Source organism: Ascaphus truei, unplaced genomic scaffold (genome assembly GCF_040206685.1).
Source record: "Ascaphus truei isolate aAscTru1 unplaced genomic scaffold, aAscTru1.hap1 HAP1_SCAFFOLD_2386, whole genome shotgun sequence".
In the NCBI taxonomy this organism is placed as follows: Eukaryota; Metazoa; Chordata; class Amphibia; order Anura; family Ascaphidae; genus Ascaphus; species Ascaphus truei.
This window is the reverse complement of record NW_027455309.1, coordinates 1,265-16,529: the sequence shown is the minus strand read 5'-3', so window position 1 is coordinate 16,529 and position 15,265 is coordinate 1,265. Positions and strand designations below refer to the sequence as shown.

The following is a 15,265-nucleotide window of genomic DNA, read 5'->3' as shown; positions in this document are numbered from 1 at the left end:
ACACAGTGAGGGTGTGCGTGTGTATATATATTTATATATATATATATATTTATATATATATATATATATAGACACACACAGTGAGGGGGGGTAGACAGACAGACCACCACCCAACCCCCCCTCCCCTCCGCTCTTTATATACACGTGCAGACATTATGAGTGTGTCTCTCACCCTCTCACTGTCTGTGTGTTTATCTCCCTGCTCCCGGCGTCACACAGCACAGAAAGGAGAGAGCAGGATGTGACGTACACATCCCCCAGTGAGGGGGGAGCAAGTGACTTACTGAACAGTGACGGAAGAGAGGACGGGTTGATGCACAATACAGGGGAGGTCTATTGAAATTAGCTTCCGGTGTGATGTCACTTTCTCTTGAGCCGGTAGTACTGGGTCTGGCTCTTATCTGTGTCCCCACAACAACCGCGCGTCCCAAGTCATTACCTGCTGCGAGAGGTTAATATAATAGTGTATTGTTGTTATAATTACTGCTGTGTGATCCAGAGAGAGAGAAGTTTATATAATAGTGTATTATTGTTATTACTGCTGTGTGATCCAGAGAGAGAGAGAGGTTAATATAATAGTGTATTATTGTTATAATTACTGCTGTGTGATCCAGGTTGAGAGAGGAGGTTAATATAATGGTGTATTATTGTTATAATTACCTCTGTGATCCAGGGTGAGAGAGGTTAATATAGTTTATTATTGTTATAATTACTGCTGTTTGATCCAGAGAGAGAGAGATATTAATATACTGGTATACTATTGTTATAATTTACTGCTGCGTGATCCAGAGAGAGAGAGAGAGAGGTTAATATAATAGTGTATTATTATTATTATTATTATTATTATTATTACTGCTGTGTGATCGAGCGAGAGGAGGTTAATATAATAGTGTATTATTGTTAGAATTACTGCTGTGTGATGCAGAGCAAGAGAGAGAGGTTTATATAATAGTGTATTATTGTTATTACTGCTGTGTGATCCAGAGAGAGGTTAATGTAATAGTGTATTATTGCTATAATTACTGCAGTGTGATCCAGAGAGAGGTTAACATAATAGTGTATTATTGATATAATTACTGCATTGTTTAATTAGAAATAAATATAGACAGGGAGACCGGTTATTTTATTATTGTTACTATTATAACTGTCCCGGAACAGGATTACACATTTTCTGTCTCTTTGCAACTCACAGATTTATGTCTCCCTAGTTCAGTTGCTTGTTAGTTCCCCTGTTCCAGCAGCTAGTTGCATGTGTAAAGATACATTATTGACACTTTCCCTCTTTACACAGCCACCAGTTGGTTGCCCTGGCAATCTCCCATTCTCATTACCATGAGTTTGGTTTAGCCTTGTTGTTCCCCTGCCAATTTCTGTTTATCGAATGGTCCTTTGACTCTTCCTGCTTGTCACAGGAACATGTGCTTTAGATCTAACTAGCTGGCTTAGTGAGTACATGCTTCCTCCATTACACCCCTGCAAGGCCATCCTTTTTTACCATCCCCCCATAACAGAGCACATTCACACACAGAAACACTCTCTCACCACACATTACCATCTGCAAGTACCCTTTATATTTGTTTTTGACTCCCCCATTAAAGTTGAATAAAAGGACTCTGTGTGCTCTCAAAAGGGGAGGAGTTAAACCACTGGACTCACTCACATCCCACATGTGATCCTGGTTCCAGAAGAATAACTTAAATAGTTATATTATTATTAGTGCTATTTATTATTAATGTTATTTGTTATTATATCTGTTGCCTGTGTATTTATTATCTTTCTGTACATATTGTTGCTGATTTTTACTTGTTTCCTTTTCATTAATTGTTTAATGTTGCAACAACAAGGCAAATATTGATTTATTTGCAACAATCATTCTGTTATATCAATTTTTAGGGATGAGTGGTAATCACTTATTAGTCATACATCGCTTATTATTATTATTATTATTATTATTATTATTATTATTATTGTACAATAGCAAACTATTACTCTTTTTTTTTTTTTTTACTTATTTGGGTTTATTATTTTACTTCAATATTAATGTGTAGAAAATGATTTGGGTAACAGTTTATCTAGACATGCATGCATGCATACATACATACATGTGAGGAATTGGGGAACAAATGTAACTGGTATAAGCCACACTGCTGGGAGGCTCCATTGGGTAGCTGAAATGTTGGGCCTTTTTGGTGTGCCTATCTCTAGTATGTGTATGTATATAATTTCCCCTTTTATCCTTTGTTTATTTTTGTTTAATGTTATCCGTGTGTATGTGTCCACAGTTGCATTTTATGTATTTTTGACGTCTGTTATTAAAGTTTCCCGGGTGCAGGAGAAGAATTGGGCAGATTTTTTCCTTTTGATAAATCCGGTTCTTATTTTGTCCTAGTGTTGCCATCTGGAGACTTGGATAAGTAGACCCCTACGTATATATGTGATTGCGCTGGTTACTGTTTATGTAACCATGTATTTGTGTCACGCCTGTATGCCCGCAGACCTGGCCAGTCCCCAGTACTGAGGTGGGAAGGGTATTAACACGCACCCACAGCCGTGAAGGCGTGCCCGGTGTGTGGTATGGCGTTGCCGGGCCTGTAGAGAGATGGTTAGTAATACTTGCAACGCCTTTGGAGTTGAGAGTAAGAGTAGTGGTGTCCGTGCGCCAGAGTCCAGGGATACAGAAATCAGAATCGTAATGTTCGGAAGCCAAAGTCCAGGGGTCACAGAAGTCAGCATGGTAGAGTTCGTAGGCAGGGTTCAAGGGCAACAGAGAGCAGAGTAGTCCAGGACGAGCATAGGTCAAACCAGGGAAATCCAGGGGGGAGCAGGAACACAGGAGAGCCAAGCATAGGACTGCACACACACATGTAACAAGAACTATGCAGAGCAATGAGAGAAAGGACAGACAGGGGTTATAAAGGAGGGAACACCAATAGGAGAGAGAGGAGGAGCAGAGGGTGAAGTGGGAGACAGCAGGGATAGGTGAAGAGGAGACAGGTGAGCCAGTGAGGGAGATAGCCTGCAGGGCATGAGAGGAGGAGCCAGGAGTTTGAGAGAGCCTAGAAGAGGAGCGTGTGCGCGCGCCCTCTAAGTTTAGTGCGAGCCTAGAAGAGGAGCGTGCGCCCTCTAAGTTTAGTGCGCGCACACAGGCTGCGTCACGAGGTGCGTGGAGCGCCGTGGGGGCACCCGTTGAGGATGGAGGAGACACGGAGGGAAAAGCCAGCGGAGGTAAGGGGACAGGAGTAGAGACTGAGGAGGGCTGTGAGCCGGGAACACCGCAGCAGGGAACAGGAGACCGAGCGGGTACGCGAGCCTTGCGGGGAACGCGCCCTGACGCCGGGATGACGTCAGAGGCTGCCGGAGAAGGACAGCTGCGGGCAGAGGAAGGGAGGCTAGCAGGGGAAGGATCAGAGAGGGTAGGCAAGCGTGGGACGTCAGGGACACATGGAGGGGAAGGAATTCCCTGAACCGTCACAATTTGTCATCATAACTCTGTGCCCAGGACATATTTGAAAACGAGAGGTAACTCTCAATGTATTACTTCCTGGTAAAACATTTTATAAATGAATATTAATTGTCCTTTTTTTTTGTTTGTTTGTTTGTTTTCCAGTTCGGCCAGGTCTCTCTTTCTCAGTCATCGCATTGTCTCGTCTCATGGATTTCACTCATCCTGCTTGGGACCAATAACCCTTTTTGTTGCCAGAGGCAGTTGTGGAAGTAGGTTACAAAAACTTTGCGCCCGACATTAAAAACAATCATCAAAAAGTGCAACAGTAAGAATGTAACAAAAAATAGCGGTTCAGTGGGTCTTTAAATAAGCATTTTTTTCTTTTAATTTAACCTTCCCCCCCTTTCTCCCCCCGCCCTTGCCGATGGGTCTGTAATATTAATTTACACTTCAAAAATTGTTATGTGATTTTTAATTCCAGAATAATGTTTTTTTTTTTTTGTGTTTGTTTTTTTTATATTCTGAAGTTTTGAAAGATGAACATGGAAATATCAGCACCTGCTCAGCATAAAACCTTCTTTTTGTGTTATGTAAGTATAAGTGTCCCCATGATACGAGTCACTTCCTTTGCTGCTGGAAGGGCAGGGAGCACAACACACGTGTATTAAATGAACACTTTAAGGACTGAAGTGTATTACAGGCAGCGACATGTTATAACCACTTGAGTGCCCCTATGGCAGTCACTGAACACCACGAGAGCCGCCACTCTGAAGAGCGCTGCGATATTCCGTGACTGTCATACCTACTTTGCTTGTTTTCCAAGTGAGATTGTGTCGTGAACAGGAGAGAAATAAGCGTCTTCCTCTAATGTTTGTGTCGCCGAAGTGATGTCACTATCGTGTGGTTGCTGAGGAACGTTCACATGATTGTAACTGGCACCGCAGCTTCTTCGGCACTGACAGGGTTACATTGTGGTGTTGGCTTTTTTTTCAACACTACGTTCAACACTTTAACTATATTTAGATTGTAAACATGAGATGTAGGAGATGCTGATTTCATCTGGCAAGCAGTTCCTGATTCTAAAGACCACAAACGCATGGATTTTCTACTTAATTACCCCACAAACGCAGCCATATATTTGATTTATCAAGGTTATATGTGTTTAAGGGCAATTTGGATTGGTAAAATATTTGCAGCCTGTTGTATTTTTCAGGGGTTTGTACCTGCAGCATTTCTTTCTCATCCTGAGAGAGGATGCATTTTATCATGGATTTCACTGAAGCTTCGTCCTTCTGCATCACACATCTTGTGCAGCCAGCACCACAGAGTAACTTCAATGTATTTGACATCTTGATTCATTTGTACCTGTTCGTCATTCATTGTTTCCGTCTCACTACTCCCTTTTTATGTTCTTTTTGTAGATCTGCAATGTTCCCTGTCCATCAGCAGTCACTCTTGAAAGTCACTTTATGGGATCCAAGCATAAGAAGGTGAGAGAGACTGATTGCTTGGGTAACTGTATGATTTTACCAACCAGCAATGCCCACTGTCCTATACTGTGTTGTATCATATTTTTATAGATGTAGCAATTTTACTGATTGTCACCAATGGGTACGGGGACCATATGCCTGGTTTAGCAGGGACAGTCCCGTTTTTGTGCTGTTTGTCTCGGGTACTGACTTTTCTGGCCACTGTCCCTGTTTTTTCTGCGCTGGATGCCTATCGGGCCTGCGCGGACGCCGATCTCGAGTGCACAACATTTGTCCCAGGACCCTACGAATGGGTTAAGCTCCACCCTACATCTGAGAGGACAGAAACTTCTACCTGTTGGAGGACCATGAATCGCTCCACCTCTCCTCCCCAGGTTGTGTTTTCTTCTGCCCTATTTTATCTGAGGTTGCGGTTTGTTTTCGTTAAAAGGCAGGGCATGATTGATGCTCTACAGGAGATTACCTGTCTAACTAATATAAAGGGAAACAGGACTCAGTACCTCCCCAGCGTGAGAGCTACCAAGAGAAGAAGCACAGATTAACCGTATGATTTGTCACAAGTTAATGTCTAAAGCAGTGGCGGAACGCCTGGTGCAGGAGGTCCTGGCCGACTAGAGAACTCAGAGACGGGTCCCTGAATTTGCAAACCGAAACCGGAAGTGACATACTGCCGACCGGAAGTGATGCATCGGACCCTGCGATCGATGCGTGCAGAGAGTCTGCCAGTGGAGGAGGATTCCCTTCACTTCCGGAGTCACCGGAGGCAGTGAGCCTATCAGCGACGATGTCCATATATGTGATACATGCCTTTTAATTATCATACTTATTGTAAGTGCGATATTTTTCTTAACATAAACTTTTTTGATATACTGATCTGTGCTAAGGAAGTGTCAGGGTCGGACTTAGGACCGCCTCCGTGCGGCATCACGCGTCCTCGCGACTGACGCGTGCCAGTTACCACCACCGCACAAGCGCCGCACACCATGGAGGGAGCACCCAGCGGGGACGGACTCCAGGCTCCACCCCCGTGACACGTCCCTTGGCAACGCGAGCCATGCACTACCCGCACACCACGCGGGCACCAACAGGGAGAGAATCCTCATCAGCTGTTCCTCACCTGCTCCACATTTCGTCCCAGCCTATCAGCTTACGCATACGTCTGATGATGTAATTCCTTCCTCTTCTTCATTGGCTGTCTGTCATATGCCCAGCCAACTCCTCAAACTGGCTGAGTATAAACATTGGTTTATGTGTCTTGTTCTTACCTCGTTGCTGCTCTTTGGTTTTTGTCTTGTCTTGCCTACCTGTTGTAACCTCAGCTCGTACTTGGACTCCTGACTTCTCAGCTTCCTTGACCTCTGCTTGCTTCTGCACTTCCTCTCTCTCCTCGACAACGGCTACGGATATACGACTATTCTACACTCTCCAACCCCAGACTACGGCAAGTACCCTCGACCTACCTGACCTCTCCTACCCTGACCCGGCTATATCACCTCCACTCTGCACATCAGACGTGGCTGCTCGGTGGCTTTCAACATTCCCACCACAGCCTCGCTGTCCCACCTTGTTTGTGGTGAGCACTCGTCACAGTATGCTCAGCCCAACAAACATGGCTGAGTTGGGTCAACTGCTGAGTGCACACGCCAGTATATTCGCCCATGTGGAGAAATACCTGGCACAAAATGACCAGCGAATGTAACTACTCCAACTCTTGGTACAAACCATTAATGACCAGATCCAATGTCACCCACCTTACACTACTTCACCAGCGGCTTCTGTCCCAACACCCATTTCGTTGACTGCAGCTTCTAAGCCACGACTATCTACCCTCAACCGCTGTGGAGGGGACCCCTTGGGTTGTCGGGGTTTTTTGAACCAGTGTTCTATTCGCTTTGAACTGTTGCCGTCCCGCTTTCTCTCTCAACGCTCTAAGGTGGTGTAGAGGGAGAGGGGGGTTGGCCTGGTATTAAAGGGGTTGCACCCCATATGGCCACCCCCTGACCTCACCAGGGAGGCAAGGGGTTAACTGGACTGCGGTCCAGGAATGTGGCTTACACCTTGTCATATCAGGAAACTGTATGTTCCCCTGTTCCCATGTTTCATTATAATCCTGTATTTTTTTTTTTTTATAACTCTCATTTTTATTTGGTACTACAGTGCGTACATAATATCACCACCTATTAGCATACGTTACAGAATACACAATTTTATCATCCAAACAGTGACACTTAGACAGGACATTAGACAGACGTAACGAACCACGAGTAAACCACATCACTGAGACAGACTGGACGAACAAAACTGGGGTGGGACACAGTAGGGTGTTGGGGGGAGGGGGGGACACCTGGAGCTGCTGCATCCGATCGGAGGGACTGCTTTTTGCTCTGTGTGTACGCTAGGGTTTGTTGTGGATGTCTTAATTGCTCTACATTCTCCGTCGCTATGTCAACGTCACGTCGGGTCTGCTCCGTCCAAGGAGAACGCATTTATAGGTATTAGTGCAAAATTGTGGCGGCGTCCACCCCCGGGATGTCTGTTTGGGCTAGCCATGGGGCCCATACTTTTAGAAATTTGGGGCCAGAGTCGTTGATCCAACTCGTCAACTGTTCCATCTGGCAGACATGCCAAATTCTGTTCCTGATTTTGGATATAGTGGGTAATTCCTGTTGTCTCCATACTGCTGCGATCTCACACCTCGTGGCGGTTGCGAAATGTGCAACCAATTTGAGTGTCGTGTTGGACACATCCTGAGGCCGTCTGCTCACGAGGAACAGCCACGGGTCCAGGGGGACCTCCAAGTTGAGGATCCTCTAGCCATTCCCTGATGGATTCCCAAATCGGGACCACCTTCGGGCAAGACCACAGCATATGTTTTAAATTAGTAATTTCCCCGCACTTTTTTGGACAGAGCGGGGAATAGCCCTCGATGAATTTAGATAATGTCAATGGGGTATGGTACCACCACATTAGGACTTTATATGCGTTCTCCTTTAACGTAGCACATATTGAGCTTTTAGTTGCTGCCTGTAATATTTGATCCCATTCCTCGTCCTCTAGCGTCTCCCCTAAATCTGTCTCCCACTGTCGCATGTATTTCAGTCGGGGGCGTCAGAAGTCTTCGGACAGATCACCTCCCTATACATCTGAGAAGTTAGTCCCCTTGTGTCTGTCTCTCTGGAACACAGCTGTTCGAAATTGGTTTGTGCCGGGCGAACCGGGAATTTATTATAGAATGCCCTGACCTGGAGGAATCTAAATAATTCTGTGTTGGGTAGCTTTTTCTCATCCTTAATCATATCGAACGTCTTGATATATTTCCTTCCTTCCAGGTCCTTTAATCGTAAATATCCCGCCTGCGTCCATTTTACAAATTTGTCACCTAACAGCCCTGGAGCAAAATCCGGATTTCCCACCAGGGGGGTCATCAAAGACTGTCGTGTGGTCAATTTAGCTTTAAATTTAGATGACTCCCAGACCGCTAGCGAGTTCGCAATTGCACAGAGTGGCGACCCTAATGATTTCTTACACTGTTTTGGAAGCCAGATCAGATCATGTAGTTTTACTGGTGCGCAACATTCTGTTTCTAGGGCCACCCATCTTCTTTTTGCCGGATTCGAGTACCACTGGATAATTTGGCATAATTGTGCCGCCTTGTAATATGCCATCAAGCAAGGTACCGATAACCCTCGTCTTGTTACTGGCCTTGTCAGTATGTTTTTCGCAATTCGTGGGCTTTTTTTATTCCAAATAAATTGAATAATGTGAGTCTGTAGCGTGAGGACCTCAGCCCGAACAAGAGTTATTGGGAGGGCTTGAAACAGATAGAACAATTTAGGCAACAGGTTCATTTTAACGCTGTTGATCCGCCCAAACCATGATATGCCATAGCCCGCCCAAACCCTGAGATCCTCCTTCAGTTTCTTCATCATTCTGGGGAAATTTGCTTTGTATAGTGTGTTGTAGTCCCTTGTGATATATACCCCTAAATATTTGATAGCGGAGGGTTGCCATTTAAAATTGAAATTGAGCTCTATCAATTTTTCGACCGGCTTGGGTAAATTGATGTTAAGCGCTTCCGACTTGGCCTGGTTAATTTTAAACCCCGACACCAAGCTGAAAGTTCCCAAGATCGCAAAGACGTTGCGCAAGGAGGTGAGGGGATTTGACAATGTCAAGATTACATCGTCTGCGTATAACGCTACTTTATGTTTCTGCTCCCCTAAATCTATCCCTGTTATATCTGGGCTTGCTCTGATATGAGCCGCTAGCGGTTCTATGCAGAGAGCAAATAGCAACGGTGAAAGTGGGCATCCTTGTCTTGTCCCGCTGCGGATGTTAAATACCTTCGAGGGGAACCCTTGGTGTCGCACCCGTGCAGTGGGACCATTGTGAAGGGCTAGTATTGCCTCTAGGAGGTGCCCCTCGAACCCAAACGCTCCCAGCGTCTCCCTGAGGAAGGGCCAATCAATCCTATCAAAGGCTTTTTCGACGTCCAGACTCAATAACATAGACGGAATATTTTTCTTTTTTGCCAGATCAATCAAATCTACAATCTGCCTAGTATTGTCTGCCGCCTGCCTGCCCCCAATAAAGCCTACTTGATCCGGATGAATCAGCCCCGGAAGGACAATGCCCACCCTGTTAGCTAGTAATTTCCAGAAGAATTTTTTTTTTTCAATGTTTTTATTAGGCATTTTTAGAGAATACAACATTTCTGACAAATTTTGTTGCCTAACATTTTCCAAAACATATATTTTTTTTAAAGGGGGGGAAAGAAGGGCAACCTAAGTTGTCCATGAAAAAAAGGGGGGGGAGCCTTCATAGAGAGAAGGTAAGGAGGGAGGGTGGTTGAGGGGGTGGGAGTAAGAGGGGGGGGGAGGGGGATGGGGGGGGAGGGTATTGTCATCCTACAGGGCTGATAGGGTGTGGCTGGTGAGGTTCGTACTGATTTTTTCTTATGGGGGGGGAGTTAGTCTCCCACCTCCCTGGGTTGATCGGGGCGCTCTGGTAAAGTCGAACCAGGGTTCCCAGATATCCTCAAAGGCCGGGGTTTTTTGTCTGATGTTGGCTGTGAGCCTTTCCATAGTCATTACTTCCCCAATCCTTTTCTTTATTGTATTGAGCGCTGGCGTAGCTGTTTTCCTCCAGGAGGCCGCAATACAGCATCTCGCCGCAGTGAGAATGAAGGATATTAATTTCCTGGTGGGCCGAACTATCTTCGGCATGGGTGCTGCCAACAGGAAGGTCAGTGGTTCAATAGGAATTTCTAGGCCTGTGACCTCTTTTATAAGAATTTGGACCTTGGCCCAGTATTTCACAATTTCTGGACAGGTCCACCAGATGTGGGCCATGTCCCCTCTATTACCACAGCCTCTCCAACATTGGTCTGATGCCAGAGGGTAGATCTGGTTTAATCGTGCTGGGGTAAGATACCAGCCAAACATGATCTTATAGATGTTTTCCTTAATTGTGGTGCAAAGGGAAGTTTCTGAGGCTGCCTGCCAGATTTCCTCCCAAGTCTCTCTTTCTATATCAACGTTTAGGTCAGCTGACCATCGCAGCATGTAGTCGTGCTGTGTAGGGGACGTTGAGCGCATTAGGATATTGTATATGTCTGAGATGAGTCCCTTCTGGTAAGACTTGTCCTCACACAAGAGTTCAAACGTCGTGAGAGTGGGGTATTCTGGATGAGGGCACGTAGTTCTGACAAAGTTTCTAATTTGTAGATATTTAAAGGTGTCCAATTTTGTAATTTTAAATTTGTTCCTCAGTTCTTGGTAGCTCAGGAGCTTCCCTAGGCTCAGTACGTCGGCAATCGCCTCTATACCCCGTGTGTGAAAGTGGGCGAACAGCTTAGATCCGCATCCTGGAGGGAATTTAGGGTTATTAACGAAGGGGGTGAGTTGTGAGTTAATGGATGTGAGGTTAAATTTAAGTTTGCAACTGGACCAGGTGTCCCACGTGAATCGTGAGGCCTGTAGCTTAAGATTGTGTAAGTGGCCATCACCTCTGTTCAGGCTCCAGAGGCAGGCTTGCAGAGAAGGCAGTTTGGCACACCGAGTTTCCATTCCCACCCAGCAACATCGGGTCGGGTCTGAGTTCCACATTACTACCTGCCTGAGCTGAGCGGCTAGATAATATTTATATAGGTCAGGCACCCCCATCCCTCCTCTGGATCTCGTGGTCATCAGGACTGATCTGGCTACCCTGGGTCTCTTACCCTGCCAAATGAAGTGGAGTAGTCTATTCTGTATATATTTTAGATCGGCGGCCGGGACCTGGATTGGGAGCGTCTGGAATAGGTACAACATTCTTGGGAGTATATTCATTTTGGTAGAGATCATCCTCCCAATCCATGAGATCTGATAACCTTCCCACCGATCTAGTCCCTTTTGATCTGATCCCATAGTTTCGGGTAGTTATCCCTATATAGGTCCCGATAGTGCCTAGATACATTAATTCCCTGATACTTAATGCATGAGGGGCACCATCGGTAGTTGAAATTCAGCTTGAGGAGTTTGATTGTGGGGTCGGGAAGACTAATATTTAGGGCCTCAGATTTGTCGCTATTTATTTTATATCCTGATACCTTTCCAAACTCCGTCAGTTCCATCTGGAGGTTGGGGAGGGAAGTTAGGGGTCTGGTCAAGGTCAGGATAATATCGTCAGCGAATAGGGAAATTTTGTATTGTTCAGTGGCCATAGGTATACCCTGGATGTTTGGGTTTTGTCTTATTTTGGCCGCCAGTGGTTCAATCGTGAGAGGGGAGAGGGGGCAACCCTGTCGGATACCATTTCGAATGTGGATTTGTTCCGCTCCTCCACCCGATAGTCTAACTGAGGCGGATGGAGTTTGGTAGAGCGCCTGGACACCCGTAAGAAAGGAGTCCCTGAATCCGAATTTTTTTAATGTTTGGTCTAGGAACAGCCAGTCAATTCTGTCAAATGCCTTCTCTGCGTCTAAGCTTAGTAACATAGCTTGTGAGTCTGTAAGGTGGGCTTGGTCAACAAGGTTAATGATTTTACGGGTATTGTCTGAGGCCTGACGGCCCAGGACAAACCCGACCTGGTCCATGTGTACTAGTCTCGGGAGAATTGGATTAAGTCTGTTCGCCAATATTTTACTGTATAGTTTTAGATCATTGTTCAACAGTGAGATTGGTCTATAGCTACCGCATTGTGTGGGGTCCTTCCCTTCTTTAAGGATTATGGCCAAATTGGCGGACGACATTGAAGATGGGATAGGACATCCTTCTAAGAATGAGTTGAACAATTGTAAAAGGTGGGTGGACAGAATGGGGAGAAACTTCTTATAGTAGGCATTTGTGAAACCATCAGGGCCCGGTGCTTTAGAAATTTTGGAGGCCTTAACGGCCCATTCTAGTTCTTCCGCCGTTATTTTGGCGTTCAGGAGAAGGAGTTCCTCCTCTGTTAATGAGGGGAGGTCGCAGTCAGCTAGATAATCAATGGTAGCCGATAGCTCCTTCGGGTCTGGGCTAGCAGAGTGAGCCCGTAGGTTATATAATTTAGAGTAAAATTTAGTGAATTCCTCTACAATTTTTTTTTCATTGTATAGGAGCTCACCAGCACTATTCCGAATCGCCGTTATTTGCGATCTTTTGTGTATGCCTCGTAACTTGCTAGCAAGAAGTCTGTCGGCCTTGTTCCCTTTATCGTAATACCTCTGACCCGTCCATTTAAGAGCTTTTTCGACATTGTCCATTTGAATTATTCTTAAGTCGCTTCTGGTAGAAGTCAACTGTTTATAAATTTTCCGGGAAGGGTTATTTTTATGCTGTTGTTCTAATCTTATTATTTTGTCTGTTAGCTCTTTGGTTTGTTTAAGTTTAGTTTTTTTCCTATGGGAGGCAATCGAGATGAAATGTCCTCTAATTGTCGCCTTATGGGCTTCCCACAGGCTCGCTGGAGAGGTAACAGTACCTATATTTGTCCGGAAATATTCCTTAAGGGATTTTTTGATCTCCCGTACTGTCTCCGAGTGATTCAGTAGGGAGTCGTTCAGTCTCCAGGAATACGAGGTTGTTTTCACGAATGGAATGGATAGGGTCAGGGTGATGGGAGCATGATCTGACCTCGTGATTGGGCCGCTGTCAGTATCTAGGGCGGCTTCTAGGATGTTCTTGGTAGCAAGAAAGTAGTCTATACGGGAATATTTCTGGTGAGGGGCCGAGTAAAAGGTATAATCCCTTTGTCCCTGGTGTTGTGTTCTCCAGATGTCTAAAAGTGAAAAGTCCCCCATTATGTCCTTGAATTTTTTCCCCAGTCTTTGTGACTGGGTGGATTGTTGTCGCCCTGGGAGGCTCGATTTATCTTCTTTAGGGTTGAGAGCCATATTTAGATCGCCTGCAATAAGTAGCGATGATAGGTATTGGGGGTCAATTTCTGCCAGAACTGTTTTTAAGAAATCTGTCTGGTTCCCGTTTGGGGCATATAGGTTAATAAGGGCGATTGCCGAGCCTGAGAGCGAACCGTAGACCACAATAAATCTTCCCTCTGGATCTGCCTGGATTTTAGCAAGATTAAATGGGGTGCCCTGACGAATCAGAATGGCGACCCCTCTGCGTTTACTACTATATAAGGCGAAGTAGCTCATCGGATACACATGCTGGAATGTTTTAGGCGGCTCCCGAGATGTGAAGTGTGTCTCCTGAAGGAAAACAACATCGCCTCCCAACCTCTTAAGTTCCTGTAGGGCCAGGCGTCTTTTTCTGGTGTTGTGGAGGCCCTTGACATTTAGGGAAATAAACTTTAGAGCTTGTTGGCGTGACATTCTGCTTGGAATGGACGTTGACTATTTGTAAACTTTAAGTTAAGATGGTAGCTGGTCAGCCAAGTGGGACGGGGGGTAGGGTGGGAGGGGAACCGCTGGGATAGGATCAGCGGAGGTAGAAAAGAGGGAAGGTAGACCCTATTGGGGTCTGAAAAGTTTGAAACCGATCTGATTTAAAGACCGGTTGGGGTGGTTTAAGACCCTAGGGGGGCGGGTCCGACGACTGTCTCCAGTAAGGGTGGGCCGAGTAGAGACCCTTAGCTATTGGAAGTTACAGCCAGAACATGCAGACCGTGGGTGTCCTAGAAGATTGGGTTTCTCTCCTGTATGGGCAATGTGGGGAGTGGGAAGGGGAGAGGGCAGGCGCTGGGCTGCTCAGTTCTAAGGGTGGGAGGTGGGGGGGAGGTGAGTGGGTGGGGGGTTCAGGGTTAGGCTGGGTAGGGGACCGCTTCTGGGAAGAGTCCGATTAATGTGTACCTAGCTTCTGTACTGTGTTTACAGGCGCTCATATAGTGTACCTTGACCGCTCGGGTAGGTGTCTATAAGTGTTGAATGAGCCTGAGGTCTCTTGGGCCCTCCCGGGGCGCTGAGGTTCGGGTGCGTCCCCTCCGTGGAGTGGTCCTTGGTGTGAGAAGAGGGGAAAGAGAGGAGGGTGGGGGGGTGGAGGGGAGGAGTTGGGGGAAGGTGTGGGAGGAAAAGGGGGGTGATACGGGAGGGGGGAGGGGGTTGGGGGGGGGAGATAAGGGGCAGAAGGGGGGGGAGAACAGTTCTGACATATCATAAGCATAGCATTCAATACCCACGTTGCCTCCTGCTTTTAGTCCGAGCAGTGTCTCTCTCACCTGTGTGTTGGTGGGAACAGTTTTAGCAGAGTGAGAGGGTAGTTAGTTGGTGAAGGCGGGGGGGCGGGGGTTGGTGGTAGGGGTAGGGTGGGGGGAGGGAGAGGGGAAGAGGGGGGAGGGAGAGGGGAAGAGGAGGGGGAGGGGAGGGAGGGGGAGGGGAGAGGGGGGGGAAGGGGAGAGGAGGGGGGGGAAGGGGAGAGGAGGGGGGGGGAGGGGAGAGGAGGGGGGGGGGAAGGGGAGAGGAGGGGGGGGGAAGGGGAGAGGAGGGGGGGGGAAGGGGAGAGGAGGGGGGGGGGAAGGGGAGAGGAGGGGGGGGGGAAGAGGAGGGGGGGGGGAAGGGGAGAGGAGGGGGGGGGGAAGGGGAGGGGGGGGAAGGGAGAGGAGGGGGGGGGAAGGGGAGAGGAGGGGGGGGGGGAAGGGGAGGGGGGGGGGAAGGGGAGAGGGGGGGGGAAGGGGAGGGGGGGAGGGGAGGGGGGGGGGGGGAAGGGGAGGGGTGGGGGAAGGGGAGGGGGGGGAGGGGGGGGGGGAAGGGGAGGGGGGGGGGGAAGGGGGAGGGGGGGGGGAAGGGGAGGGGGGGGGGGAAGGGGAGGGGGGGGGGAAGGGGAGGGGGGGGGGGGAAGGGGAGGGGGGGGGGGAAGGGGGGGGGAGGGGGGGGGGGGAAGGGAAGGGGGGGGAGGGGGGGGGGAAGGGGAGAGGG

General features: G+C 47.4%; 1 long non-coding RNA gene across 1 annotated transcript; it reads left to right on the top strand.

Moving 5' to 3' along the window:
- Positions 1–281: 281 nt before the first annotated feature.
- LOC142478307 (uncharacterized) lies at positions 282–4,958 on the top strand. The gene is made up of 4 exons (XR_012793053.1): positions 282–451; positions 3,608–3,714; positions 3,973–4,035; positions 4,867–4,958. It is a non-coding gene; the product is annotated as an uncharacterized LOC142478307 (long non-coding RNA).
- The last annotated feature ends 10,307 nt before the right edge of the window (positions 4,959–15,265 follow it).